Source organism: Hippocampus bargibanti, linkage group LG14 (genome assembly GCF_051943395.1).
Source record: "Hippocampus bargibanti isolate YZ-2025 linkage group LG14, ASM5194339v1, whole genome shotgun sequence".
In the NCBI taxonomy this organism is placed as follows: Eukaryota; Metazoa; Chordata; class Actinopteri; order Syngnathiformes; family Syngnathidae; genus Hippocampus; species Hippocampus bargibanti.
In genome coordinates, this window is record NC_142747.1 from 14,256,939 (window position 1) to 14,276,553 (window position 19,615).

General features: G+C 39.3%; 1 protein-coding gene across 4 annotated transcripts in view; it reads right to left on the reverse strand.

Annotated features, from left to right (window-relative positions):
- The window catches only part of grik4 (glutamate receptor, ionotropic, kainate 4), a 246,096-nt gene extending 227,543 nt beyond the window's left edge, over nucleotides 1–18,553 (reverse strand). For all 4 annotated transcript variants that reach the window (XM_089013796.1, XM_089013795.1, XM_089013794.1 and 1 more), the window contains exon 1: nucleotides 18,201–18,553. The gene's annotated coding sequence lies outside the window, so the exon portion shown is untranslated. The remainder of the gene's footprint in view (nucleotides 1–18,200) is intronic.
- Between the last annotated feature and the right edge of the window lie 1,062 nt (nucleotides 18,554–19,615).

Consider the following 19,615-nt stretch of genomic DNA (forward strand, 5'->3'; position numbering starts at 1 on the left):
TAATGATGAAGTATCTCAGAGGTGATGTGCGTGGGTGTGCAGTGGGGGAGGAGGGTAGGGCTTGTGCAGAACATATGCTTGCGGACTAAAAAATATTTCTGAGCACCAAGCACGCTTTTTACCCTTGCAGGTCACATACTGTGATCAGCATGGGCGTACAGGTCATTAAAGCAATTAGTGTGGAACTGTTTCATCTCTCTTCACATTTGGGCTCGTCAAAGACGCGAATCAAATTTCAGCACCAATCAGGACAGGCAGAAAGGGCAGCGGCAAATTAGAGGTTTACACAGATCTGGAAGCATATTCTCCCTCAAGGTGATTTATAATATTCTGGTAAATTAGCAGTATGGGAAAATAGGGCACATCAAATGTAAAACATAATTAGTCTAAAATGTGTCTTCTTAATATTAAAATGTGTTGATGTTCAACATTTGAAAGCACTAAGCATTTTTTTATTTTTACCTTGAGCATCATCCAACACTATCATTGCCACGTATTGCAAAAATAACGCATTGGCATACAGTATGATCAACAAAAAGTGTTTGTGACAAGATTTGCATTTCAGTTTGGTGCTTTGGGGGCCAAGACAAATGTGATAAGCATTATTTTGCTTTCGCACATTACATTCCTACGCGTTCATGTGGATATCTTTTTCATCAGTAAATCCTGTTCTTAAATTTGTTGGGAATACACAAAAAAGGCGAGATATGGAATGGGGGAAAAACATAAATTTGGGACTTTATGACTTTACATTGCTTGTTTCTTATCTGTGTTTGGTGAAAATACAGCCTTTTATTTTCAAAAGGTAAGCTGGGGCCTATGCCAAGAGGCAAGAATCTACCCTGAACTGATCACAAGCAAGCAGCGGCGGACCATCAGGGCCTGCAAGGCCTTCTCTGCTGAACTAAAAATATCTGAATCACAGACTTTCAAGACGGCCTTTAAGAAAAAAACAGACATAATTAAGGTCGGTCAGTTATTTCCTGGCTAATAGTACCCTCTAGTGGACTTGCAGTAAATCACATGACACTTTTTTCAGTCTGGATTGATTCAGACGAAGCATGACTGAAGGCCTAACAATGAAATCCATGGCCCACCACCCACTGCTAGAAAGTCACATTGCATAAAATGGACAAACAACAATTACACTTAATGTATATTCAAACAAGAGCCTTCAATTAACCCTAAAATACATTTAGGAGGAATGTGAAAGGAAACCCGACTCGTGGCAAACCCACCACCCAATCATTGAAAAGACAATCGCACTTCTCTGGCTACAGTATCCTCGGGCACAAATGGGGTTAATTTAACCAGCGAAGGTTACGCTTCCCAAGCGAGTGAGTTTCTCAACGTCTCAACGTGACTACTACTTCTGGCCTCTTTTTAATTTTGCTATGTTCAGCACGATCTTTTGATGATTTGACTTGGAGCTATCAGACAGGGCCACACGGTGACTTCTCGATGCGTCTGCTTGCGCCTATTACACAGACACATTGTCACTATTATATTCAAACAGAGAAAAGGGAACGGGGCACAGATTTGAGGTCAGCTAATCTCATTTTATCTAAAAAGCTATTACCACATATACCGTCATCTGCTGTACTCGTCGTAATGGAACGAGTACAGCAGATTAAACACAATCCTCGGCCGTTCAATTCCGATGGTGTGAGTCTCTTCACTACATTCCCAATCTTTCCAGTCAACCCCGAACCTCCCCCGCACTCACCCCTCTTCGAGCAGGCCACCGTCTGAATACTGATGTGTTCGAGTCAGAACTCCGTGGAAGCGACATAATCCCAAACCCCCAAACGCAAGGACGTTCTCCTTGAACCATAATCACCCTTACATCTCTTATCAGCCAGGGCCCAAAGTACATGATTAAAAAGTGGCCAGGCATAGGGTCGCTCCATTTGACTGCTCCTCACGGCACTGCCGCATGTCAATCAAGACAAAGTCAATACACATGTTCAGTGACTTGTGACCCCCACTGGCCAATTAGTGTAGCATGAGACACGCACACATCCATATATATATATATATATTAGTCAAACCTCGGTTTTTCACCATAATCCGTTCCAGAACACTGTTCAAAAAACGATTTGTTCAAAAACCAAAACAACATTTCCCATTCTAATGAATGTAATCAATGTCTGCTTGTTTTTAATCGCGATTGTACAATACAAACATGTCCACTCACAATTGAACACTATATAAGAATAAAGTCAGATTTGCGGAGATATCAGGCAAACGCGTCTGCTTTTTAATAAAAACTTGAATTAACAACACGAATGCGTTCATCACAGTGAGACGCCATATAAGAAATTGACTTATGAGGAAGTGAGGGGAGTCAAGTGGTGCATTTAGGTACGCTAATGTTGGTAGAGAACTGATTTTCGGTTGTAAACCAAGGCATTGAAAAACCTACGTTTTTGGTCAAAATCTTAAGTGGTCAAAAACCGAGATGTTTGAAAAACGATGTTTAATTGTAGAAAACTAGCTAGATAACTGTATAGTTGTCTAGCTATCTGGCTATACAGCAAGATAGCAAGATAGCAAGATGGATTTGATTTGCAATGAGTGGTCCAAGTGACACAATTCACATTTTTGGGGTGTTCAACTTGCACAATGTGGGAATGCACCACAGCAGCCAAAAAAAGGAATTGGATCTAAATCAAGCTTTGTTCCAAAAGATGATCTGATACAGACTGGTAATGTATCAATACGACTATCTTAACCACAGAACAGTTCAACACTTGTCAATGCTAACATGGTGCCATTAAAAATCCACAAATTGTCTCTGCTCAACAACAAACACAATAGACAACGGAAGCGAAAGCATCGACCACGGATGACAAAACACTCTGTGTTTTCCAGTATTGATTGACTCTTACATTAGATTTAATGGCTCATCACGGCAATGACAAAATAGAGGGTAAAGACGAGCTGCTATGGCAACAAGAGTACCAAGCAGTCATAAACATCTATCGGAAGTTATTTAGTGTTCACTGAACTACGCTCATCTGCAACAGAACAATTGAAGCTACAGACCAATGTCATGAATGTCGCACTGCTTGTCAAAGCAAATTGGTGGCATTTCAAGCCATCTGTGAAATTAGACGTTAATCATAGCCCGATTATCCCCCACTTCCGTGCAAAGAGCGAGATCTGTCCAGCCTACTTGCAAATCCTTTATTGCGTTAATGTGTTATTGATTTGCCGTTGTGAAAAACTGACCTGCCTTGTACCATAATAATGACTCCAACACTGCGGCAAGGAGATTATTTATCTGTGTCAACAAAGAGCAAAGAGAAATGACATATCTCCGCCATCTTTATGAGTCCGTTTGGCACGCCCTCTTTGGAAATGACATCGAAGTGCGTGAACGCCCGGTTGACCGCTGTTCGAAAAGGTGTGCCAACTTCAAGTCAATTCAAGATAGATGAGAAGGAGGAAGGAACCCAGTGATGAGGTTGAAATTCACTGCCTAATGCGATATGGTCACGTCTGAAGAGAACTGAAAAATAAGAGCATCCTTAAAAAATATAGTTTGCATCTCTCAAATTTCAATCCCTGTTTCCATGTTCAGTTGTTATGATTTTTTTTTATTTGATTTTTCTAGGTGTAATATTTGCATACATGTCCACTCATTTACGTGATTATTTCTCCTGGGATTCAGATTAGACAAAAGGCTATTTCAGAATTGCACAGTCCTTCAAGAAAACATGGAGGGAGAGAATGAGCTGGTTCCTTATCAGTAAACAGCACGATTTTATTCACTCCCAACTCAAAAATAGCCAATTTTTCACAAACTGTCAGGGTATGAAGACTGATGAGAACAGGTTTACAGGTTCATCTAATTAAATTATAACATTGTGGGAAACAATTTGGAGACTTGGTGAAACACATATTCAAGAAATTTATGACACTTAAATATTGCATCATTTTGTTTTTGATAACTCTCCACAGTTTATAGCTCACTACCTCAAGACAGTAAAGGTTAGAAAGGATGGATCGTAATGAGGAATGTGAATTACGAAAAATCAATCTTGTAATTGCCCATTTTTAAATTCATCGTGGGATTTAAAACCCTTTAAATATATCCGTTTCTCTGGGGAATGAGGACAAATTACCTGGGAAAAAAATAAGCAAAAATAATTAAAATAATTCCACAAAAATAAAATTTGGGAAATAATAAATGTATAATATTTTAACTCATTCACGTCCAGATGTGCAAAAATGTGTCCACTCCAGTGCCAGGGTTTTTATCATTGTCACAAGAATTCAAGGACCCATGGAATATTAAGTTTTAGGACTACATAAACATTCAATGCAGCGTAAGAAACGGTAGATTCTCTTCTTTTATCAGAAATAAAGAGTTAATTCCTAAATGATATGGGTCTGGAGTTATATGACCTTGAAATGAGGGTGGCTGTCCAAAAACAATGCAATACATATACATATTGGTTTATATAGCGCTTTAACCACAGTTGAAGCTGGAGCAAAGCGCTAACATGGAAACAAGGTAAATGCTGCCCCTTGTGGAAAAGAAAAAAACATTGACAGAGGCCATGGCCAGCGCTTTATCGGCAACCAAGCATGAAAAACCAAAACCCGTACAAATTCGAGAATAGCGCTCTGTCATATTTTCAATTCCCGACTAAATTGGCAGTGAATGAGTTAATGACTGAGACGCAACAGTATATACTTGTCTTTTTGTGGCTTCTGTGTGGTCCTTTATATTGTCTTTCAATGCAATGGTGTCAGTCGTGTTCTTCTGTAATCTTCCTCTTCAAAGATGTGCACTTACAAAATAGTAACTGTCACGAGGGCACCGTTAAAGCAGAATAACGCAGCCACTATATTTACAGCGTCCATCTAACTATTTATTCTTGGCCACAGGTAGGTCAGCAACCATGCAGGTCCTTTATCTATGGCAGCCTGCCTTGCAAAAATTATTCATGTCATTTATCACTGTCTCAACAACTGACAAGGACCAGGGTGGATATGGATCATCTTAGACAGTTAGATGAGAGCCTCCCGAGGAAATTATGTGCACACACACACACACACGCAACTATTCTGTCATGATAAAGAAATGGCTCAAAGGAGGCACGCATAAAAGAGACATGAGGTTTTCAAAAGCAGGGCTGCAAACCAATCCTGGTGACATTGTGCAATAGTAATGCCAAATGTTAAACTGCCCGCCAAAAAATGATTATGCCACGATCATCTCTTTGCCAACCTCTCATCACTTTCGTCATTGTTGAATGAAGAGTTGCTTCGGCTACCAGGCTTGTGGAGAGCTCAGGCTGTCGGCCAAGGATATCCAGTTTATCTTCATTCACCAAAGGAATTCTATCATTATTTAAATGTTTTAAAATAAAATTGCAAGCCATGTCAAATGTTTTTGCGACATATAGTGGGCTGTTAAAAATTGTCCGTAGTTAGGATGTATGTGAAATGATTGGTGAGTTCAGACCAATAAACTACAATGCGATCAGTGGACATAAATGCCATTTAGGGGCAGTCTGGGATAACACAAAAATATTAGATTATATTATATTAGATTGGGAGTTTGCATGTTCTCCCCGGGTTCGCGTGGGTTTTCTCCGGATGCTCCCGGTTTCCTCCCACATTCCAAAAACATGCATGGCAGGTAGATTGAACACTACAAATTGTCCATAGGTGTGACTGTGAGAGATCACAATACTATAGCACATTTATTATACATAAAATAAGGTATATTTTGTGTAGTTTTAAGTCTTAGAAAATTAGAAAGTAGAAAATTATGTTTTATGGGGACCTGGCAATGGATTATTCTCATTTTGATGGTTTCCTATGGGAAATTATTTTTTGGGATACACATTTTTCACCTTACACACTCTGTCTGGGAACCAATTAAGTTCGTAAGTCAAGGTCCCACTGTACAGGAGCTGCTGGAAAGGCAGCCCCTCTCACGGCGCCATCTTGAGGCAAAAAGAACAAAAAAAACTAAATAAATAATATGACAACACAAAGACGGACAGGCATTCACTGACAGCTGTTTCTACTCCCACTTTGGTGTATAAAGCAGTTCTAGATGAAAAAGAAGAGGATCAATGTGTCCTTTTCACTAGTGGATCAGGGACGTCATGGTGAAATGTGTCTGCTTGTCTGCTACAAGCTAAATGTTGAAAGCAAACACAAAGCTGTAGCATCCATTGATGAAAAGAGATTGTCTCACATCTCTCGCACCACGTAAATCCGCTTCAATTCCAAGCTACGACTGTTCTACATATGCATCGGCACTCTGCGCTGAGGCTCGTCAGAGCACTTTTTACTCGAATTAAGAGTGAGGAACATTCGTGGTTGTTTTAAAATACAATTATTTTAAATAAAATTTTATTGCTTTTTGTGAGTTGGGCTTCAGGTTTTTGACCTATCAAGTCAAATCATTTGTAGCTTTGTGCACCACTGCAATCGGGATTTATTTTTCTCAAACATTCAACTATTTGCACATTTTGGGAGGCACCAATCCATCCATCCATCCGTTTTCCGTACCGCTTATTCCTCATTAGGGTCGCGGGGGGTGCTGGAGCCTATCTCAGCTGTCTTCGGGCACGAGGCGGGGGACACCCTGAATTGGTTGCCAGCCAATCGCAGGGCACACAAAGACGAACAACAGTCACTCTCACACCTAGGGACAATTTGGAGTTGTCAATCTGCCTGCCATGCATGTTTTTGGTGTGGGAGGAAACCGGAGGACCCGGAGAAAACCCACGCGGGCCCGGGGAGAACATGCAAAGTCCACACGGGGAGGCCAGACCGGGATGCGAACCGGCGACCTCTGCACTGTGAAGCCGTTGTGCTAACCACTCAACTACCGGGCCGCCGGGAGGCACCAATACTGTGTTTAATTAAAATCATGTCACAAACTGTGTGAAAAAGCGTCTGAAATCAGTCTGAAATTGCCCGCCTTGCCTTTCTCCAAGCAATCTATTTTAAGCACCCCTTTGGAAATGGGATGATAATACTTTGATGTCCTCTATATACAGGTACAGTGGCCTTTTTTTCTACAGAGCATCCTCCGCTGCCCTAAAAGCAAGTACCTAATGCTCAACCTTGAATACGTTCTGACTGTCATTCATACTGTGTGTGAGCGGGTAATGGAGAGGCAAACCTGAGCACCATTAGGATGCTGGGTTTTATCAGGCGACTCTCATTGTTGGCGCAACCTTGGACTGGATGACTCCACTTGCATTAGCCCACCAGTCATAAGTATTATGTGTAGCCTTTTCCTGGGGCCATGCGAAAAGGCTAGCATCCTCTGAAAGTGATTCAAATGTTTTTTTTTGCTTGTCAGTTTGTTGATTTTAATCTTGCTGTGGTTATTCTATGCCGAACTGTCTCTTGTTCATTGCTCACCTTTACACGTCCCTTCAGTGCGGTTTAGATTACATATATCGAGCACTTCACTTTTGAACAATTATTAGAACAAACTGACTGTAAATTTCATTCCTGGAGGAGGATATAATATATTGTTACGCTTACTTTCAGCTCTATTATTGGATGGAGAGGCACGCAAAGGTCTGGATGCAGCGGTGCCGCTTGGTCAATACACAGTGGAAGAATGAACGGATTACAATGTGTCAGGTTTATGAACACAGAGAAACAAAACATCTTCAACAAACAGCAGCACAGGTTGATTGGATATAGCAAGACAAATGTTACCGAGCTATTTATCGGGTGCACAGACTTGAGTTGCTTGGTTGAATGCAGAGTGTGCGTAATGCTAATTAAACTGAAGTAGAGATCTCACAATGTAAATATCACACAAAGCCTCCGAAGCTTGGCTTGTATGAACCAGTATGGCTTCATTTACCTTAGAACAGCTGCCTATTTTTTTTTCTTTTTGGAGCAGCTGCAGCAAAAGTTGCTAAGGGTACCGAACAACTCTTTAAGGGTTACCAAACACAATGTTGCGGTGTCTGAAATGTAGAATTTCATTCAGGTTACCATATAAAATATCCTTTTGAACAATGTTAGTGCAATGTAGAGAACACAACACTGATCAGTCGTTGACGCACCCCATTTTGTGTCTGCGTTTTACTATTCACTTACTCACAAAAGCATTGGCTTGATGAAGCTGCTGAATCATGATCCAACTTTGCGACCCAAAGCAGACACATCCAATTAAACTCGATGAGAATCACAAATCTCTCATCAGCCATCTTATTTGCCACTTTACCTTGATGTTGTATTCATCAGTCATATTTAGTTAATGTATCTCAGACATGATTATCTGAATAGTTAACGAGGGAGATATTGTCTCCCATCTCAATAACATTTCTTTGTAATCTACTGAACTGACAGTTTATTTCTCAAAACACAACAAGCAAGCAGACAAATAAAAACAGCAACATGGGGGACAAGCAGTATCATAAAACACAACTCAGGTGGACCCAAAAATTGAATTTATTGCAGTAGAATTGGACAATGCACGAGTAGTCATGTAATAAAGGCTATAAATCTCTACAAGCATCATCTAATACGACACCCAAGAATATATGTGTGCTCATCATTTGTTTCAAATACCCTAGCAACCGCTTTAGGGCTCAAGATGATGTGTTGTCTGAAACTCGAGGGTTTTTTTCCATCATTTTCATCAATAAATTGCCCATACCAACCAACAACAAACCTGTGCGATGTCTTGTAAGACTTTACACTACCAATATTTCCCACCTCACAACCATAATGTACTAAAATAGTTGTGTGATGTGCTGATGATGTCACATTTTTAGCCATTTGTTGCTATGCAGTTTTCAAAGGACCTTGAGCCAATAAATGTACATATCTCAAACCCACAGTGAGTTGAATAATACAATTAGGCAAACGAATGGGAAACTATAAACAAACGATATCCACAATCGAAATATGGAGTGGAGGTACTTTTTTAGTACTTTGACCTAAAAAAAAATAAACCCTTAAATAATTATAATTCTAATTAAAAAAAAACGTAATTTGTAAAATCACTTCAAATGACTTCTACTGAGCGTATTTTACAAAGATTCCACCGCATATAGCTATATTTTATGTTTTAAGACTCGCCCTGAATATTCAGGAAGTCTTGTTTTTGAGTTGGTGATGCTACCTACCGTGACGTCACGGTAGGTAGCGTCACCGACAGAGAGAGCGACACACAATGTATTTTGGGGTCTGAAAACTTCGTGTTGATCCGTGTTGATGGTGAAATTAGAAGGAAAACATATCAACAATGCGATGGTGAATCGTTGTGTGTTGCACCAAAACTACTATTTGATACTAGCTGACACAAATTCTCAGCAGACAAATCAGCCCATTTCCAACGGAGCTTGGGCGCCATCTTTCAACAGTAGCCAAAATGGAACTGTATAGTGCCACTTAGCAGTTTTTTTTGATGACGATACTAGTGCAGCGTGTTCTACCGGAAACAAATTCCTTGTGTGTCCTACATACTTGGCAATAAAGATGATTCTGATTCTGATTCTGATCTTGTGCATTTTCTGCGACGCTACATTTCAGTCCAGATTCCTTAAAATGACACCAAGGATTCTTCAATCATTCAAACATTTATGCTTTCTTCTTCAAAACTATTTGAATCATATTCATAACTGGATGAGTAACAAGAAAGCATCTTCTCCGAATCTCAAGCCATTGTTTTGATTCTCGAGCAAGGCAAGACGTCTTGATGTGACGTCACGAACAAGGAGGCGGGACCTTCTGAAACGGAAACTTTATGTGGTCATTTTGAAGTACAGTAAAGTCTCGTTATATCGATATTCTCGGGAGTCCGAAAAAATATCGATATAACTATCGACTATCGATATATCCGACCCTGCGCGCAAGTAATTTTCTCCTTGCGTTCATAGAAATAGTATCGTAATAAGCGGTACTATCGATATAACCGATATCGATATAACGAGACTTTACTGTAGTTTTGGGACACTTTAAGTCATTTTTATTGGTGTTTTTCATTTGACTAAAATATCAGCCTGCGTGTTTTGGGTATTTTAGATGCTATTCTATTCTGATGTCAGTTAGGAAACAAAAAAAATTGTATCGGTTGTCCTTTAAACGAACATGCATCTGTATTCATCCTTAGCAACGCGCACAATAGCACCACCTGCTAGATCATTTGTGTGTCTGCAAGTAAAAGTCTTAAATCTTGAGTATTTCTGTCTAATTTCAACAGCACTCGTCTTGATTAGGATCACGGATGAGCTGAAGTCAATCGAAGCTTAATTTTAGATGAGAGAGAGAGAGTATAACCTATATATGGACCATAACACGTCATAGTCCAAAGAATGAACATGCAAATTATTCACAATAGCAAATTGCAAATTGGAGAGGGAGGGGGAAATTAAATCTTACCTTTCTACGCACTCACGGAAACGCAGCAACTCAACTTTAACCTCCAGGATCCCTCGCCATGCTCTGTCAAACGGTAGGAATTACGGTGTTCTTCCAATCATTATTTTCTGAAACGTTCTGGATTTATTTTCCCGTGACCGGCATCACTCTTGATTGCGTAATTTTGCCATGAACTCTGCTTGTTCAATCGGCGAAACGAGGAATTCTTGGCCGGTAGTGAATTGGCCTTTTTACTGTGGTGACAGCAAATTTGCAGCGAATTCATTATATTAGCGTGATGTGGAGACTGGGGTGTTGCAGTTCACCTGGCCTCTAAATTAACTGGCTCCCAATACAAACATTGCGGTCAAACCAGCCTCCACTCGCAAAATTGAAGTCAAGTGTGCCGCCACCTGTGACCTTCAAAATAAAAGTAGCACGCGCCTAGTCGCACTAATGCATGCGCCTGTGTGATTTGGATTTTTAAATCACGATACAGTCATTTTTTGGCTATTTTACCTAGGAAGAAAAAAAACCTCTCTAAAAAAACGCCAATAAGCGTTCTCTAGTTGCAATTGAAAATAGTCAATGGTAATTCTACATCAATTTCTCTTGATATAAAAAATACATATAAAATAAAAATACAATACAATAAAAAATAAAAATACAATAAAATACATATTAAAAAAATACATAAAAAAAGAATATTCGCTAATCAAACAAAAGGTCATCGACACAAAAGGGGAGCCCGAGCTATCCAACCACAGTAATTACATTCAGATCTGATTTAAAAAAAAATGCCATTGAAATCTTAGATTTTGACCAGAATTCGGACATATGACCTGTTTTTCATTAACGTTTAAAAAATATTTTTAGTTATCCCTCATCCGGATGTGATCTGGGAGACACTCGTGCACCCCAGGTATCCAACCAGTTTAGCCTTATACAATACTGATGACTCATTTTAAAGTAAAAGTATTCTAAAATCTGACATGTTGACCTGAATTCTGACATGTTGATAATGTGCTGTAATTAGAAACCAAGGTCAATGTAAACTATCCACACAACAGATCTGAGAGCAGTTCCTCTTGATCATACAAAAACAAAGATAAGGTCGTTATAATTGATCACCAAGGGAAATTCGTGTTCAGGGGAAAGCAACAATTACTCAAAGTACAGATCAAAATGAAAGGAAAAAACAAGATTGTTGAAGACACACAGCTTCCGGTGATTGCGAACTAGAACTTGATGAGTTAAGTAAGGGAGCAAAGCCCTCAAGGGGACAAAAAAATCCCATCACAAGTTTCCTCGGGTGTCCAAAGTATCTTATTCTCCTCCCCTTTAGATTCACAGAGGCATTGAATGGTGCCGTAATGAGACAAGGCCCCATCAATAAGCCTTGATTTGTGCCGTTTTACTATTCTTCGTGTTTAACCCATTCAGGGACAGCTGTGACTATATACATAGCGTGGACGGATTCTCATGTTATCGGGTTACAGGATGCATGGAATTGAAAAAAAATGTTCCATATTAATCTGGGCCAAACATTTAAATTCCTTATACAGTAAAGTCTCGTTATATCGATATCGGATATAACGATAGTCCCGGTTATATCGATACTATTTCTATGCACGCATGGAGAAAATTACATGCAAACAGGGTCGGATATATCGACAGTCCCGGTTATATCGATATTTTTTCGGATTCCCTTGAATATCGATATAACGAGACTTTACTGTATAACATTTTCCTCCATCGCTGAATGAATGTGAATGCAAAAAGCTGAAGAAAAGGTAACATGGGAGAATAAATGTGAAAAATAACTGTCAGCAGCAGCAGTAAGTATATCGACATGAAAATTAGAGAGCAAATTGAAATGTCAGCAAAATGTCCCTTAAAGCACAACCAACACCTCCGGACAAGTTGTGTCCATAATTTGTAAAATCACTTCAAATGACTTCTTCTAAGCGTATTTGACAAAGATTCCACCGCATATACCTATATTTTACCTTTTAAGACTCACGCTGAATATTCAGGAAGTCTTGTTTTTGAGTTGGTGACAATACCTACCGTGACGTCACTGTAGGTATCGTCACTTACCGAGAAAGCGACACAAAATGCATTTTGGGTACTTTGTTTGGTCTGAAAACTTCGTGTTGATCCGTGTTGATGGCGAATTTAGAAGGAAAACATAAATAACGCGAAATTCCCAGCAGACAAATCAGCCCATTTCCAACGGAGTTTGGGTGCCATCTTGTGCATTTTCTGTGACGCTACATTGGTGTCATTGACGGCTCGAATTGATATGGGAGGACTTATTTAATCGATGGAAAACATTTATGCTTTCCTCTTCAGAACTATTTGAATCATATTCATAACTGGATGAGTAACAAGAAAGCATCTTCTCCGAATCTGAAGCCATTGTTTTGATTCTCGAGCAAGGCAAGACATCTTGGCGTGACGTCACGAACAAGGGGGCGGGACCTTCTGAAACTGAAACCCTTTCAAGTCATTTTGAAGTAGTTTTCGGACACTTTAAGTAATTTTTATTTGACTAAAAATATCAGCCTGCGTGTTTTGCGTATTTTAGATGCTATAAAACGTTTTTCTGATGTCAGTTAGGAAACAAAAAAAAATACAGAGCACCGTCCCTGTGATGATACTCCATGAACATTGATAATCAATGCATGTGGCCCTGCCTGTGCTGAAAAAAAATGACCTTGTAAAGTACATGCGAAATATGATCAGGCAAGAGCTTAATCAAATATAAACATTTACATAATGTGACATATTGAAGCCTCGCCCGTGAAAGCGTTGGAAGGAGCCCACCATCCAATTCTAAAAGTTAATCAGCCAAAGGATGGAATAAGAATTTTACTTAATACACGTTGGAAAATAGGAGCTCCACGGGTGATTAAAGCAACAATATATCATCATTCTACTGTGAGGAAAGGGTTCACAATTATTTCGCAACGTCACCGAATCAATCACAACAAAGCGAACTGTCACAAAATTGTGACTTTTGTGGTCATTAACTCATTTATTGCCATTCTGGAATTTTTCGGGAATTGAAAATATGACATGGAGCGTCACTTACGAATTTGTTCGGGTTTTGGTTTTTCTTGCCGATCAAGCGCTGGTCAGAGCTTTGGCAATTTTCTTCCCTCCCACGAGGGGGTAGTATTTGCGATTTCTACAGCCGCCCCCACTTCAACCTCATTTTACTCCAGAACCATATAACTTAGGAATTCAGGGACTTCCTCCGCAAGCTCAGAAGAGCTGGAGGCCCGACCCCCATCACCACCTCCTTCTACCGCGGCACCAATGAGAGCATCCAAGACCAGCAGGCTCAAGGACAGTTTCTGCCACCAGGCAGTCAGGAGACTCAACTCCCTCCCAGCCCTGCCCACCCTGCCCCTTCCCACCGCCACAGCTACACGCTGTACTATCATCCTGAACTATATTTTTTTCTCATTTTTTACTGCAAGACCTCATTTCACCCCTTTTTTTTGTTTGTTTGTTTGTTTGTTTGTTTTTGCGTTACTACATTACGTCACTTTACATCCGACACTACCTCACTTTACATACGACACTACCTCACTTTACATTCAGAAATTACATGTATTATCTGATGTCAATTGTCTGTCTTTTTTAGCCACATTATAAGTGCCTTGCACGCTGGGTCCAAGAGGACATTAATTTAATCTGTGCTGTATGTCATGCATATTAGCATATTTGACAATAAAGCTGACTTTGACTTTTTCTTCTATAAAAAGAGAGTCTACAGTTTCTTATGCTGCATTGAATGTTTATGTAGTCCTAAAACTCAATATACTAAACAAACTCAAAATCCCATCTCAAAACTCACCTATTTCAAATCGCATTTTCTGTGTAGCTTTATTTCTTGTTTCTATTCGTATTTCTATTTTATGGAAAGGGCGCTCGAAATGAAATGTATTATTATTATTATTATTATTATTATTATTATTATTATTATTATTATTATTATTATTATTATTATTATTATTATTCAATTTGAGTGAAAATGACAAAAACCCAGGCACTGGAGTGGATATATTTTTGCACATCTGGCAGTAAATGAGTTAATATACATTACATTGAATATAATGTTGGCATTTTTCCCTATCATGTGAGCATCTGACATAAAAAAAAATGTTCAGCTTTAATTACATGGCCACCAGCTCCGATATAGCACAGCACATCTGCCTTTGTAGCCCGCCACCCCCTCCCAACACCCACCACCCCTTTTCCTCATCACACGCTTCAAATAAATCAATCACAGCCTGATGGTGATGAAGCCAAAGGGTTCATGCAGAGTGCTAAAGAATCATTGCACATTTTGACCAAATTGACTGCGCCACCGTCTGAACCACGTCAACTTAAATTCCGCTAACGATTAAACGTGCCTGTACATGCTTGGTGTTATGATGAAAGAGTATAATTTCCGTACTCATTTTTAAATCGATTGTGACAAAATCAATGGAAAATTCAGATCCAATTGTTTTCTCTGTTATCTTCAAAAGTGAAACATGACTCAGGTAACTATGCTATTTGACTAACGTTGAGCTCATAAATAAAAGGAGAAAATAATCCAGTGCAAAATTAGAACACGAAGGCGTCATCCCAAGTTTGGAGAAAACGGATGAAAAAAAAAATGGAATTTTCCGTTGTATAAGGCACACCGAAAAGCAGTGTTTGAAATAACGTCTGCCCGGAGGCCCGGGGAGTACAACTTTTACGCCGGGCATACAACTTTCGAAATGTCTGAGCCCGGGTGGCCGACAACTTCTTCAAGAAAAAAAAAATCTAACCAAACGGTTGTTTTATTCAACAAAGCAAAAGCTATGAGCAAACCGTTACCAACCACGTGGACTCCTCTTTCTAAGCGCCTTTCAAAACTTTCAAGTACACTTTACAGTCACGGTATAGTCCGAAGCACGAAACAGGCTTCTGATTGGCTGCCGTGCCGAGTATGCAAATTGCTAAACGAACGTTCGTTTGGCAATTTGACAAATGGATTAAAATCTTGAGCTAGGGATCTTTACCATAAATTAAGCAAGAGAGCATTTGCGGTAGGGACTTCCTTAATTAAAAAAAAAAATCATTGATAGTTCGTAACAATGTTTTTTTGTTTTTTTTGCGATTAGTCGTCTTATTGTGTTTCATTTTGTGAAAAATGGGGCTGGCAACTTTATGGCCGGGCAGGTAACTTTATGGCTGGCCAGGCAACTTTTCACAGTTCATTGCCATAATGGAAGTAATGCGCTGAGGCTGTGGCACATTGCCTCAACTTAAACTGCCAACAGATTAACTTACTACGCTGCAAATTGATTCTGTTGAATGACTATCTGAATGATGAACTCCGGCCAGATTGCTTGCGGCATTTATTCATTTTGGAATCAAGTCACAAAGTACTTAAAGTTGCCTCAACAGCATCTCAGCCAATATAGATACAAAATGAACTTTATTCAGCATTAAAATATTTTTTTTTAAACTCGTTCACTGCCATTCGCTAATTTATTCGTGAATTGAAAATCCATCCCACTGCCTAAATCTCACTACAAGTGCCACACAGCAAAGCGACTTTGTCATTAATGTGTGAGAAAAGAAAAACATGTTCAACATCTCATTTTAAGAAATTCCCATTTTAACTAATTCACGAATTCATTCGGGAAGTGAAAATATGACCTAGAGCGCCATTCCCGAATTTATCCGGGTTTTGTTTGTTTTAATAATAATAATAATAATAATAATACATTTAATTTCCAAGCACCTTTCAAATAACCCAAGGACACTTTACAATTAAAAGACCAAGAAACAGCAGAACAGTAAAACCATTTTTTTGTTTGTTTGGGTGCCAATAAAGCGCTGGCCATGGCCTCTGGCAATGTTTTTCCCTTCCACAAGGGGGCAGTATTTCCCATTATTCAATGTAAGTGCTTTGTTCCAGCTTCAGCTATTGTTAAAGCACTATATAAACCAATATGTATGTATTGCATTGTATTTTGGACAGTCACCCTCATTTCAAGGTCATATAACTCCAGACTCATATAATTTAGGAATTAACTTTTTTCTGATGAAAGAAGAAAGTCCAAGGTTTCTTCAGAATCAGAATTAGAAAGCCTTTAATCGTCCCGCAATGGGGAAATTATGCTGAAATTAAGGATTTGTAGTCCCAAAACTCAATATTCTGTGCCTCCTGGAATTTGAGTGACAATGACAAAAACCCTGGCACTGGAGTGGACACATTTTTGCACATCTGGTAGTGAATGAGTTAAGAGGCTGTGAAATGATCCCTCCAATGTAGGTCTTGTTTAGTCATCCTACCGTCTTGGGTCCTAATTAGGCAGCATTCATGTTATTTTTGTCTTTGTTTTGAAAGAATCATGTGATAAACAGATACGCTCCTTCCCGATACATTTCTCATCCAATATAGAGACGGCACCATGAGCATTGCAGACCTTGTGTGAAAGGAGTCACCTCGCATATGGGTTTGTTTACCCAAAAAAGTCACACAAATCCATCCAGCCATCCATTTCGAGATTATTTGGAATGAAAATCCATTTATCTATCTATTTTCAATGACGCTTATCCTCATTAGCGTTGTATGTGAGCCGGGGCTTTTCTCAGCTGTCTCTGGGCGAGAAGCAGAGAACAGCCTTGACTGACTGCCAGTCAATCAAAAGGCAGCAAATAGAAAATGACTCATCTCTCCAGACATTTTAGAATCTTCAATGAATCTTGAACTTTGGAAGAAGCCGGAGAATATGGAGGGAACCCATGCAAGCATCGGTGCGAACATGTAGATCCCAAAACCACAATGCAGGCAGCCCAATAAATTGACCGGCATGGTACTCGCACCACTGGTGGTACTCTAGCTCATTCTAGTGGCACTTGAAAGAATTGGCCAAATAGAGTGCCAGGGTTTTTGTCATTGTTAGTTGAATTCCAGGACCCACAGAATATTGAGTTTTGGGAATACATAAACACTCAACACAGCGTTATAAATCTTCGACCCTCTTATTTCATCAGAAAAAAATAGTTAATTCCTAAATTATATGGGTCTGGAGTTATATGAGCTTGAAATAATGGCGGCTGTCCAAAATACAATGCAACACAGATGTTGGTTTACAAAGCGCTTTACACACACAGCTGAAGCTGCAACAATGCGCTAGCATGAAAAAAAGGAAATGCTGCCCCGTTGTGGAATACAAAAAAACATTTCCAGAGGCCATGGCCAGCGCTTTATCGGCGCCCAAGCATGAAAAAAAAACTAAAACTGAACACATTTGGGAATGGCGCTCTGTCATATTTTCAATTCTTCAATAAATTTGTGAATATGTTAATGAACACTTATACCTATGACATTTCTGTATTTTAATGTTGGTTATCATGCTGGTTTTCGAAGCATTTTTTTTTCGGTGGCACTCAGTGAAAGAGGTTTCGACTGCATTATTTCATTGCGTCACCCAATCACAGTGGATAAAAAAAATAGATAAGGAATCAGAATAGCTGAATTCATCTCAATTCCGATTCCTAGCCGAGCACCACACTGGAATGTGTGTCAGAAATGAAAGATAGACCACATTAAATGCTCGTGCGAGCCATTCATGCGCCCATGAGCGCTATGTTGATAACACAGCTGGAGGAAAATTAGATTGATTAACCGAAGGGGAGCCAGTAGATGAGAGAGCGACCGAGGGGGGATGTATAATTAGAAAGAAGCGAGTAGGACTGAGATGAATGACTCATGTTTAAGGGGTAAAATTTTAAAATCAACACTGTGCAGTGCAAAAAAAAAAGTATCTCACCTTCGTTCTTTTTCGTCCTTCAAGACAATTGTTCCTTCCTTGAGAGATGAACGCATCAAATAAGCCCAAGTATTTGACACATGTTCCTCATTGCCATTCAAAAGTGAAAATCCAAATATTCAGAGTCCCTGCGCATCATCGCCGAAGAGGAGCAGTTGAAAGAAAGCAGATGAAGAGTTGAGTGTTGGCTCACCATCGCAGCAAAAATCACATTTGAAATCACATTTGAACACACGCACTGCTCACGCTGCATCCAAAAAGACATTTAGCCTTTCCACACCATCTCGCTCCACAATGACGGACACTCCAAATCTCTTTTTACATTTTAAGTAGTTATTTGTGTGTGTAAGTGTGTGTGTGTGTGTGTGTGTCTTTTTCCGCATGTAGTCCCGTCAGCACGACTGCATCCACTGCAGAGCGCTCCAAGAATGCAGAGCAGACTGAGCTGAAGCGCAGGAGGAGAGAGCGCCTTCCCCTCCTGAGCACACACACACACAGACACACAGACATACACACACACACACACACACACACACACACACACACACACACACACACACACACACACACACACACACACACACACACACACACACACACACACACACACACACACACACACACGCACATACACAAAAGTGGGATAACAGGTACCTTCCTCTCAACACAGTTGACCAGACATGAAAAGAAAAAGCACTCTTTAACGTGTATGATCCTGCAACAATCTGCTGCATGAGCGGTACTTCTTCAAATATGAAAATTTACATTGAATTTGAAATGTGAATCAAATGATGATGAAAATTAGACATGCATGTTTTTTGGGGAGTGTGGGAGGATCCCGGGGTACACACAGATAGGACAGGGAGAACTTGCAAACTCCTCAAAAGGAAGGCGGGAGCTAGATCTACTGTATATAAATCTATCGTTATATCTATTGTAGACATGTCTATCGCTATCTATACCTACTCTATATCTATATATCGCTATCTATCGACTGTATATCTATCTAGATCTATAACTACTGTATATTTATCTATACATATACCTTCTCTATATCTATATATCTAAATTTATATCTACTGTATATATTTCTCACTATCTATATCTATATCTATATCTACTGTATATCTAACTATATCTATATCTATATCTACTGTATATCTAACTATATATATATATATATATATATATATATATATATATATATATATATATATATATATACTGTATCTCTCTATACCTATTGTATAACTATCGGCTGTATCTCTCTCCATCTCTATCTATTGTATATCTATCTCTATCTTCTGTATATCTCTCTCTATCTACTTTATATCTCTCTTGATCTAATGTATATCTATTTCATCTACTGTATATCGATCTCCATCGACTGTATATCTATCTCTATCTACTGTATA